Source organism: Urocitellus parryii, chromosome 7, assembly GCF_045843805.1.
Source record: "Urocitellus parryii isolate mUroPar1 chromosome 7, mUroPar1.hap1, whole genome shotgun sequence".
Lineage (NCBI taxonomy): Eukaryota > Metazoa > Chordata > Mammalia > Rodentia > Sciuridae > Urocitellus > Urocitellus parryii.
This window is the reverse complement of record NC_135537.1, coordinates 104,596,319-104,607,739: the sequence shown is the minus strand read 5'-3', so window position 1 is coordinate 104,607,739 and position 11,421 is coordinate 104,596,319. Positions and strand designations below refer to the sequence as shown.

The 11,421-nt window shown below is 34.6% G+C and overlaps 1 long non-coding RNA gene across 3 annotated transcripts in view; it reads right to left on the bottom strand.

Moving 5' to 3' along the window:
* LOC144256283 (uncharacterized) overlaps positions 1 to 11,421 on the bottom strand; it is an 83,327-nt gene that overhangs the window by 65,590 nt on the left and 6,316 nt on the right. Inside the window, exons 2-4 of one of the 3 annotated variants that reach the window (XR_013344056.1) lie at positions 5,896 to 5,965; positions 3,790 to 3,907; positions 1,903 to 3,655 (exon numbers count right to left, since the gene is read on the bottom strand). This is a non-coding gene — a long non-coding RNA (uncharacterized LOC144256283). Of the gene's footprint in view, positions 1 to 1,902; positions 3,908 to 5,895; positions 5,966 to 11,421 lie in introns of those variants that run through there. The other 2 variants (XR_013344057.1, XR_013344055.1) reach the window with 2 other exon arrangements.

Below are 11,421 nucleotides of genomic sequence, written 5' to 3'. Positions count from 1 at the left end.
TTTTGTAGCACATTCATGTACTTGTTTCTAACCACTGTCCATGTGAGAATGGTTTTCTGAGAATGAGTTTACATTAGTAGCAAGAGTTGTTTGACCTGAAGTTCTACTGCTTTTTGCCATTATTGCATTATAACAGTAAAATATAAGGTGGTACGTTGTGTCTATAAAAAATAAGGAAATTTCTTTTTAAAAATGTACACAACACACTCTTCTCTTTCCCATACCTTGCCACCTATTTTCAAGGAATATGATAAAAAAATTAGAAAAGTATAATCCTCTAAGAATGAATGAAACTCTAAGGCTTATAATGTCTTTAATCAGCAACTATGGGCTGAATTAAATTCTTTTTTTGATAGATACTCAAATATATTTTATTTAAAAATCAATTAAAGCAAGTCCTGAATCTGTAACTACTGTCTTTAAAACAATGTTTCTAAGAACTAGCTCTCCAGACTTGTAATTTTAATTACGGCAATTTTAACAGTACATTTTAAGAGGTTTAAGATTTAAATAAAATTATAAAAGCCTGGTACTTTTGTTTACTGCTAGATATTCTTTTAAATTCTAGAAAGTAATAGGATTGTTGAAACCTAGAACATAACATATCATTGTTCTTTTTATGCCCCCTAAGTATTCTCAAAATAGGGGCAAAAGCTTCAGTGTGAAACAAAATCTCTGTGAAACAAAATCTCTATAAACTACTGAAAGTAACTCAGAATCAAAAAGAATTTGAGTCCTTTAGGAAGAATTCAATCTACATAACCTCCATTTAATATTAGAAGCAGCAGCTGTGTGTAAGAGGAAAACCATATAATAGCTTATGCCATTTTTAACCATGTAAAATAAAATTTAAGTCACAAACACATTTTGAATGTATCTTTCAACCTCTACAGGACACAAGGCAATGCTGAAGTTACTATAACTTCTAATTTTAAAATAGCATTTAAATAAAGGTGATGTCAGCTAGGCAGATTTATTATTTTATTCAAAGCAACAGTAGTTTTCCCTCTAAAGCCTTTTTTGTATTTATTCTAATAGTAAGTTATTATGCGTTCTACATAGTTTATCTGAGCAGTTCTGAACCCACCCATAGTTGCCTCTCCTTACATCCATCTGATTGTACCACTTCTGTAGCAAAGCCCAAGCAAGGTAGCTGCCCATATACAGGTTGTGTAGAGAATACTGTCCCTTGATTCAATTATACTTTTGTATCTCAAAAGTTTTAGAAGTCCTCTCCAGCAAATTGTGTTTGAGTTTAGTTACTAAAATCATTTCATTTGTGAAGCAGTAGTGTTTCAACCTGAAAGTATTACTGCTATAGTTGTAATTATTGTCCAGTGACTCATCCCCTCCCACACTAGAAAGTAAATTTAAACAACTAATTTGTGAGATACAGATTGCTTTGTGTTAATTGCTTCAAGATAAAATCACCTTTTTTGGGGGGGGAGGTTTGGTCATTCAGGTCTGAATTAAAGCTAAGCTGATGACAATGTTCAATTTAAGTTTGTCTAATGCTGATGAAAGACATTCATACAAAGCATCCTCTTTTTTTTTTTTTTCATATAACCCCATTCTTTGGTGGCAGCTGGGGTTGTGGCTCAGTGGTAGAGTACTTGCCTAGCACAGGCAAGGCCCTGGGTTTAATCCTCAGCACCACATAAATAAATAGAGGTTAAAAAAAGCATTCTTATGTGAAGGATGCTAAATGTTTCTTCATATAAATTATCACTTTCAAGGGCTGGGGTTGCATGTGAGGCACTGGGTTTGATCCTCAGCACCACATATAAATATAAAGGTACTTTGTCCATCTACAACCAAAAAAAAAAGGTTTTGTTTTTTTTTTAAAATTATCACTTTGATATACGTGTTTTATTTATTTTTATGAGAAAACAGAACAATGTATCAGTTTTGCTACATTTTAATAGTAGATTTTAAGGGAGCAACATCAAACATCAATAACATCAAACAAAAAGGTACTGAGTACTCCACAGGGTACAGAGTGCTGCCGAGCACCTTGGAAAGTTTACATGACATGGAGAAGATGAGGCCCTTCTCTTGAGAAGTTTAGTCTGGAAATTTTGACTACTCAGTTTCAGTTGAGTGAACATTTTATTAAGGCAAATTCTTCATTTCCTAGAACTACTGTAGACTGAACTATTTTTGCACTTGTGAAATTAACCCAATCCAGATGAAAGAAAAGACTAAATTTGGTTGATAATTCTTTCAGGCTCATATAGTTTTATTAACATTCATCTAGTAAACAAAACTGACCTAACAGACAACTGAAAAATTAAAGACTAGATCTCTTGAAGTGCAAAGGCTAAAATGACTGTTATTCATTTTAAAAAGCAAACAGATGGTATGATTAAGGTTTACACTAGTTTAAAAATAGGCCAAGTATTGCATTCCCTTTATGCATTGTTCATTTAAAATAGTGAATATTAAAATACATGGGTTCTACATGTAACCCACAAAAAAGCTCCTCACAAATCTTTATGTTCTGTGTATCAAATATCCACCCTTGTGTACTATGAAAGTTTTATTTATGTCTCATCAAGTTAAAATAATGAAATTATAATAGGCTAATGACCTGCATATTTTCATATGAATGTCAATATATCTAAATAGGAAATAAATGGCAGTCATATCTACCTATATTAAAAAAAATAGAATATCTTTCCAGATTTTGCATACTCATCACTTTATAAAGACAAGGTATTCAGGTTTTAAGGTTTCACAATCGGTTGTCAGAAAAACAGCAGTTGATTCCTGCAGTATCTCATTAGCATCTGACTCAATTATTTTTAGATGACATGATTTAGAAGACGTAAATCCACCCCAAAATTTGTAATTATTCTGAGAGAGATGGTTTTAATGTTAACCCTAGAAACAATAGCAATGTGATGTAGAACAACTAATCAACATGACTAAAAATGTGCTCACTTTCAGAAAAACAATCTGGTCATCTGGAAAAAAAATCACAGCTACAATCTAGGGAACACTCCCATATAAGATATTGATCTGATCAAGGCACACATCAGATGAGGGTGAATTTAGGCCAGCTCTAAGGAACAGCCTATAAGACAGACCATAACTGATCCAATATCCTTTCAAAGCAATCTGGTACTATCCTACCCACTTCAATTCACAAGTTTGAAGTTAATTCAAATCAAAAGACCATATTGGAGCAAAAGTGAACAAATGTGTAAACTCTAGCACATTCTTATTGCTGTATTAAGTTTGAAGATGAGCATACCTACCACAGCAGTATTGTTCCAGGAAGCAGGGTAGGAACAGTGGTAAATTAGGAAACAGGCTATTAATTGCACAATTAATAGAAAAGTAAAAACAAGTCTCAAAATCTACAATAAACCTGTATCCAAAGGAGTCATAACAATGAGGTGCTGGACATTAGTTCTGTGGTACAGCTTTGCAATGGACTCACTGGCCTATAGGTACGGCTCACTTCCTGCCTCCTGAAGGATGAATACACTACACAGAGCTATGATGGTTTCTACTGAGTGGTAAAATTCACAGAAATTAGACATTACTCATGTCAGAATCATTCCTTGTGCAAAGTTTGATGTAGATGAAGATAAAGTGGTTTCTTGGTCAATAACTGCAATTTCTTTTAAAGTCAGTGGGTTTCTTGTATCTGTAACCACAATAGATTTAAAATACTTTGATGATTGATCTACTCCAATGTTACATTCTCGATAAGAGGGACTAAGAAGAAACATGAACTAGTAACCATTAGAACAGTACGAATCCTATATGTATATCACTCACAGTTCTATTACAGTTGGCCCAGGTTTAATCTCATCCATCTCCATGAAAGCAAAACACTTGGTGCTGGTAAACCTTTTTTTAGGCTTGTAGTGTTTGAATTCAAAGAAGATAGCTGCACCTAAGGAATTAAAACAAACAACATAAGCCAGAGACCATACATTTCTTATGTGTCACCAGAAGCCTCTCCTCTAGGTCCTGCAGCCTCCTGGATCTTTTGGAGTACAAGATCTGGGGGTCTTTATAACCAAAGACAAGCTGAACAGCTATAAATTAAAGAATCAATAGCATTATCAACACCAACTCTAGTCTCAGAATACTAAAGAAAATCAAGAAAAAGTTAATTTTTTCCTCATCACTTAACAAGGTTCATTTTTTGATATTAACATGTTTGTTTTGTAATTTTAAAATGTTTTAGGAGGTCAAAAGACTTTAATCTCAGGCCATGTGGCTCACAGGTTCTACTCCTGAGCAACAAATGCTGGAGAAATCTAACTAATTGAAGGCAAACAGGTGACTAAAATATGGGATCATTAAAACTTTTTTACATTTTTTATTGTCTTCATATTCATAATGTACTTCATTAACTATTAATTTATGTACCTGAATATCTAAGATTCTATTCATCAAGATTTAGATATTTTAAGTCTTAATTCAATGATGCCAGCTGATCACTTCCTAATCAGTTCCTAGATAGATTTCACAAATCTTACAGAAGTGGTATAGTGTATAGTCTTTGTTCCTTTCCTTAAGCATATCAGCTATTTCCTTTGTGATAATTATTTTCCAGGACTAACATCCTAAGTCTCTTAAATCTATTGTGGATATTAGCACTTACTAAGGAAAAAAGAAAAACACCCTTTTAAATTGCAATAACATAATTTTTTTGAAGTAGATTTTAAATATTTTAAAAAATACAAATATATTTGGGCAAGAAATACGGCTAACCCTCTGGGGGCTTTTTCTCCCCAAACTCCTGTAACTAAGAATCAATAAACACAGGCCTATGGATTAAAAACTTGCTTAAGTTTAATTAAAAAGTTATGCAAAAAATTACTCCCATTTCCCCTTGTGCAAAAAAAGAAAAGTATTAATAAAACTGAATTAGGTCACCAGGGTTTTCACACTGCCTTTTCTTAAGAGATGAGGAAAAGGGGGATAGTAGAGGATAGGAAAGGTAGCAGAATACAACAGTTACTAATAGGGCATTATGTAAAATTGTGGATGTGTAACCAATGTGATTCTGCAATCTGTATTTGGGGTAAAAATGGGAGTTCATAACCCACTTGAATCTAATGTATGAAATATGATATGTCAAGAGCTTTGTAATGTTTTGAACAACCAATAAAAATAAATAAATAAATAAAAATAAAATTTATTAAAAAAAAAAGATGAAGAAAAGACTAACACATATTTTTCACTATCTATCTACAAGATTAAAAATTGACTTAACACTACTTACTCTGAGCCAGGAGAAAATGGAAGTTGTTTCCTCCCATTTCTTCTCTTCTTTTAGAATAAAGTTACTTTAAAGTATCCCCTTTTACATAATCTCTATCAGGGAATCAACTTGACATACAAAAATTTTAATTCAAGGAAGAAAGAACAGTACTGAAACATTTTGCAATCTTATATGTTTATTTAGCTGACAGATCTGTATGCCAACTTCTTGACTTGACCTAATTTTTTTTCCATTTGTTTTTTGGTTTGAGGGGTTTTGTGTGTGTTTTCTGTTTTGCTTTGAGAGGTGATACATAAAGAGTTATGAAAATTCAGAGTTAAGCATTGAGGTGGAATGCACTTATTCCCAATCCTTCTGTTTTTCCAAGTGACTTGGAACAAACTCCAGTCTTTGAGTTACCCATGCTTTTCAACTAAAGTGTGGATGACTTCCGTTAGAGTTAAATAAGGCCTAAATAGTTAAGAAAAGAAATTCATTAAGTGATAAGTTATATATCTGTATAAATGTTCCTTAATGTTAGGCAAAGCATGATCAATCTGATTTTTTTTTACTTAAATATAACAGTTTTTTGTTTATTTTTCTGCTTAATGGACTCAAGAGCAATTTCATTTGGAATTGAATATATCTAGATATTATTTGAATGGTACCTTTTGCTCTTCTGTGAATTCAGAATTGTTGTGTTGAGCTTGGGCCTCTTTTTGTAGATGTCTTGCTAATCTGTAAGAAAACATTTTTTTTTTTAGAACTGAAAGCAAACTATCTCAACTGCAACAAAGTAAAACAAATTAAATCTCTTAAAAACAATAAAGTACATAATACTTCGTCATTTTCAAGGCAAATCTACATTACCCTGAGAATCAAACTTTTTACAAAAAGTTTGTACAAAATAATGATGCAATAAGATACTTTTCATACCATTTCACTGGGATAAATTTCGGAATCTTAGAGCTGCAAAGAATCTCAAAAAGCACATAATTCAACTTTCTTTACTATGCACTAATTTCTTCTATAAACAACCAATAAATAGTTGTCCAGATTCTACTTTAACACTTCCAGTGAGCACCAATAAGAGTATCAACCATAGATAAGTTATACGTTATCATTCTATCATAATTAATTTCCCAGTAAGATTTGCCCAAATCCAAATTACAGCCATGACAATAACTCCATTAAAATATGCTTTTGAAACACTTTCAATGGAAAAATAAAGAAAAGCCGTCCACCAATCAAAAACAGAAAATACTGCTTGCCCAGTTATCATCATATCTAAAAATGGCAGGTAGGCCTTGAGTGAGTTTTCCAGGATGAATTTATGATGCTAGTCCAAGCTCAACGGTGAAGATCCAAAGCTATTTCTGAGACAGTAAAAGGCAAAAATTTACTCTTATGAAGAAAGGGGGGGGGGAAGACCAATTTTAGACACAGTATTTGATTAGACATGTTTCTAAACAAGATATAAAAATGGCCAATAAACACATGAAAAGATATTCAGTATCATTAGACATCAGGGAAATGCATATAAGAATCATAAAATAATTACTTAGCACCCATGCAGATGGATATAATTAAAAAAAAAAAAGAGAGATGAAGAAAATAATAGGCGTAGGGAGAGTACAGAAAAAACTGGAACCCTCAAACATTGCTGATGGGAATGTAAATTGGTGCCAGCAGTTGTGGAAAAGTTTAATATAGTTAAATACAGAGGAACTGTATGCTCCATCAACTCCTAGATGGATATATCTAAAAGAACTAAAAATAAATGTTCGCACAAAGCACATGTACACAAATGTTTACAGCAGCATTATTTGTAATAATCAAAAAGTCATACAACCAAAATGTCCATCAATTAATGGATGAACAAAACATGGTACATATATTCAGCAGAATATTATTCAGTCATAAAGAGGAATGAAACTCAGATAATATGCTAGCTACAGTATGAATGAACTTCAAAATGATTATGCTATATAAAAGAAGTCAGATGTAAATGGTCGTGTTATATGATTCCATTTACATGAAATGTCCAGGAAAGGTAAATTCATAGAGAAAGAAAGCAGATGAGTGGTTGCCAGGATATGGAGAAATTTAGAATGATTGACACCAGGTATGAAGTTTCTTCTGGGAGTGGGAGAAATTTTTAGGAATTACAATAGTGATGGTTATATCACACTGTGAATACATTAAAGACCACTTCACTGTACACGTTAAAATAGTGAGTTTTATGGTATATGCTAAAAAAATGTAAGAAAAAAGCTAGCAAAAGATTTAGAAAATAAGATTGTTATTTTGGTTGAGGTATGGGAGTAGGAATGGCAGCAAGTGCTAGCTAGAAAAAGGCAATTAAAGAAGAGAGTTCATCACAGTTCCAAAAAACAAGTACTAGATAGGAGTTCTACTCTATGCAATCACATCTTTAAAGATCAAGTAGTATTCTCAATGGTCTCTATCCTCTTTATGAAAAGTCTGCATCCTTTATCATTAAGAAATTCTTACAAGAAATCTTAACATTTGCTAAGATAGCTCCACCATGTTACTTAGTCAAATTTTCATCCATTTACTTACTTGCTTCCAAAGCTGGAAACCACACAATATATTTTCCTAAAATGTCATTCATTGACTCACAGTCTCACATTTTTATGAATTCTTATGCAGGAGAAGGTACAAATAAATATGGCCCATTGTCCTTTTTCTGGATTTGCTTTCTTTTTTTAAAACTCTTGCTGACCTATGTGGACTCTTACAGGAATTCATGGTCTATACACCCTTAGCAATGTCAACTATACATCCCTGAGTTCAGGGAAGTTATAGTGTAATAGTTTCTTTATTTGAATATTTCTACATATAATTTGCTAAGTGTGGCTATCAATTCTTTTTTTTCTTTAAATAGTTTTGTTTTGTTATTTTTTTTAGTTGTAGTTGGAACCAATACCTTTTATTTTATGTATTTATTTTATGTGGTGCTGAGGATGGAACCCAGTGCCTTGCACATGCTAGGCAAGCACTCTACCAATAAGCCTAAGCTCCAGCCCCAGCCCCTAAGCAGGATTCTTGTCAGGAAAAAAAAAGTATAGCTTTTAACTCCTGTTTAAATACTAATAATCAGGGCTGGGGTTGTGGCTCAGTGGTAGAGTGCTCGCCTAGCATGCACAAGGCACTGGGTTCGATCCTCAGCACCACATAAATGTAAGGAACACCTACAACTCAATAGGTAAGAGATAATTCAATTTAAAAAATAGGTAAAAGATTTGAACAGACATTTCACAAACAAGATTTACAGAGGGAAAACTAAGCATATGAAAAGACATTCAACATTATTAGACATTAGAAAAATGTAAATTAAACCTATAGTTAAGTATACTGATAATGGCTACAATAAAGAAAATAATAATAAATACTGCTATACAGAGAAACAGAAAACCCCTTCATACTGCTGGTAGAGATACAAAATGGTACACCCAATTTGGAAAATTTGACAGCTACTGTAAAAAGTTACAAACTTAACATATGACTCAGCAATTCTACTTATAGGTATTTATTCAAGAGAAATGAAGAATATGTCCACATAAAATATTGACATGAATGTTCAATGCAGTTTTATTGATAATAACCAAAATGCAAATGTCAACCAACTAATGAGTGAATTGGCACATAAAACATGAGACAGCCATACAATGTAATACTGTAAATTCACCAATAAAAAGGAATAAAATCATAATACATGCTAACCCTAACCCTACCCCTACCCCTACCCCTAAACCTAACCCTAACCCAACACTAACCCAAAACCCTAAACCCTAATCCTAACCCAACCCTAACCCTTAACCCCAACCCCTAACCCTAAACCCTACCCTCACCCTAATCCTAACCCCAAACCCTACACCCTAACCCCAACCCCAACTCTAAATCCTAAACCTAAACCCTAACCCCCTAACCCTAACCACGCCAACCCCAACTCTAACCCTAACCCTAACCCTAACAACCCTCACCCTCACAACCCTAACCCTAACAACCCTAACCCTAACCCAACCCCAACCCTAACCCTAAATGCCTATTCTGTCTCTAGAAGCAGGTTTCTGCTCTCAAGGTTCTTGAGATAAGATTTACTTATATAATTAACCAGAGAAGAAAATAAGGCTGTGTATAATGAAATGCTGAATTAGCTAAATGAACACAAATGAAGTAAATTCAGAGTTAGGACAGGATCCAGGCTTGAAAAAATTGGCTATCTGCAGAGATAGAATGTGGATAAATAGGTACCTTAAGATAAACAATAAAGCTGGATCTGGTGGTGTACACCTGTAATCCCAGTAGCTTGGGAGGCTGAGTCAGGAGGATCATGAGTTCAAAGTCAGCCTCAGCAAAAGCAAGGTGCTAAGCAACTCAGTGAGACCCTATCTCTAAATAAAATACAAAAAAGGATGGGGATGTGGCTTAGTGGTTGAGTGCCCCTGAGTTCAATCCCTGGTACCATCTCCCCCACAAAAAAAAAAAAAAAAAGATAAATAAGAAAATTTTCAAACCCTGCTCTACAGGAATCCTCAGGATCTTGTGAAGGGCAGGGCTACTATGTAAAAGTGCAGAAAGGACACTGCCCCTGCTCCTACCCTGGACTTCAATCAAAAAAGCTCTACTTTTTCTTGAAGTCTGATACTGGGGCTGGGGATGTAGTTCAGTGGCAGCAAGCAAGCCCTGGGTTCATCCCCTGCACCACCAAAAATAAAATAAACAAATAAATAAGTAGCGTGACAAGCTCCTTAATTTACAAATGCATTTTTTTAAATCCATAGAGTAATGTCCCAAAGATATGCAACTAATTAATGATACAGAACCCAGGTCTCTCAAATCCCAGTGCCCTTTTCACACCCAGCATTCCACAGGAAGGTGGATGGCGGTCAGTGCAAGTAAAGATTCTCAGAACATCCCAAACATTACAGCAGAGCCCCCAAACATTACAGCCAGGCCAAAACGTGGGTATACTGCCATGTCACAGGTCTCAAATTGGGACAAGCTTGGAGGAGCATAGGAAGAAGGACCCAAGAAAACCTCAAAATAATACACAGTCACCCTCCTGAAGCAGGTCTTGAAGTTTTAGGGAATCTTCTAAGAATAAAACCTGCTCAAAGAAATGCTGTATTTGAGGTGGGTCCGTGATGGGATTTCCTTAGCAGAATCATTGAGCTGTGTTCCATAAGGGAAGCAGTAAAAGGTTAAAAATGCAGGAAAAGCCTGAACTCAAGGATGAGTTTGCATTTGTTTCAAAGCAATGCTTACACTGCACAGTTTTCAGAAAAGCACTAAGAGGGTGCACCCCTTTCCCCAGGCTGCTGGCTGCAAGCAGAAATGTATAAGCTCCACCAGCCTCTAAGCTTCTACAGCAACACAAGTAATAAAACTGCTAATTTTACTCTTGTGCTCATGTAAGAAGAACTATTATAGTACATTAAAATGCTTCTACCATCAGTTGGCTACTCCCCACAGCATCCCTTCTACACTGGTATTGTGACCACCTTATTATTGGGGAAAATAACTGTAGAAGTCAATACCAGAGTCAAAATAAGATGTCTAGAACTTATTAAAATGCTCAGTCCACACAGCAGCAGCAGCATGAACACATATCTCCCTAGCTAGTACTCATATGCTTATCACATTTAATTTACTAAAAAATTTTCAATTTTCACAAGAACTTAAAACCTAGTAAGATCCATCCAATCATGTCTCAAGCAACACATTTAAAATGAAATTCCTACCTTGTTCCCCAAAAAGCACTCTTTCCCAACTTCCTTACAACTATCTGTTCACAGCACTATTCTTCTCTGGATAACCAAAGCTCAAAACTTAAATATTTTCTTTGTCTCTAACTAGCTGTTAAACACTTTAAAATAAGTGCTTTGGTCACAGCATTGTCCAGAACAAAAACAAAAGACTTCAACACTCCCTACTGCCTAGCAAATGAAAGCAAACTCTTCCACCAGGGCAGGGTACTCAGTGCTCTGTACAGAAATGCCCCAACCTGCCTTCCTCCACTCTCCAATATACAGCCCAGGTAACAGCTAGTCCAAAAGCCTGTACTTACTTCCCAATATACTTAGTGCTTATTACAGGATAAGATCTTGGGAAAGTCACTTAATCTGAACATTATTTTACTCCACTCTAAAATGGGCATAATAATGCTT